This window comes from Sinocyclocheilus rhinocerous, unplaced genomic scaffold (genome assembly GCF_001515625.1).
Source record: "Sinocyclocheilus rhinocerous isolate Xijiao unplaced genomic scaffold, SAMN03320098_v1.1 scaffold289, whole genome shotgun sequence".
Taxonomy (NCBI): Eukaryota; Metazoa; Chordata; class Actinopteri; order Cypriniformes; family Cyprinidae; genus Sinocyclocheilus; species Sinocyclocheilus rhinocerous.
The window spans coordinates 1,176,360-1,177,115 of NW_015636845.1; the positions used below are offsets into that span (position 1 = coordinate 1,176,360).

A 756-nucleotide genomic window follows, 5' to 3' on the forward strand; every position below is an offset into this window, starting at 1 on the left:
GCGATTTCGACGAAGGAGCGTCCGGAAGGACATGTGACGACTCCGGGCTGGACTCCGCTTCCTCCACGGTGAAAGGCGATCCGGCGATCTTCTTTATGCAACAAGAGCTTGTAACACTCCAAAGAGAAAGGAAAAATTTAAATCACATCATATGATCACTTTAAAATTTTCCTAAAGAGAATAGATAATTCCCCCATAAAACATTTATAATAATGGAGCACTTATCATTATTGGTTTTACATTGGACTCTGGCAGACCACTTAATCTTGAATGAAATTCAGATTTCAGTAATGTGCTTTTTTTCACCAAGTCCAGTGGCAACAAATGGATGAGGTTCTGTTAATTATTTGTAAAATGATTCTCAAATCATTTCAGCATATTTACATAGTCAACAGGCGAAAACTAATCAAACGTATTTGCTTGTACTCCAGTCAGGGATTTGAGTAGAGAGAGTTCATCCAAAAATGAAAATCCTGTCATCAATTACTCACCCTCACTTTGTTCCAAACCTGTATGACATTCTTTATTCTGCAAAAAAACACAAAAAAAACAGACATTTTAAAATAATCTTCTTGTGTGTTCCACAGGAGGAATTTTTGGATAAACTATGAATGAATAAACTAAAATTGAAGCCATCAACCTCAAGGCTGCAACTGTATGGAAAAGGAAAGATTAAATTATTTATGTATAAAACAGTTTGTAAAATAAAAATAGAGAATTACAGAAGAATATAGGGCTGCACGATTGTGACAAAAA

The 756-nt window shown here is 35.1% G+C and overlaps 1 protein-coding gene across 1 annotated transcript in view; it reads left to right on the forward strand.

The window, feature by feature from the left end:
- LOC107748146 (NXPE family member 3) overlaps positions 1-756 on the forward strand; it is a 12,231-nt gene that overhangs the window by 9,938 nt on the left and 1,537 nt on the right. The window lies entirely within an intron of this gene.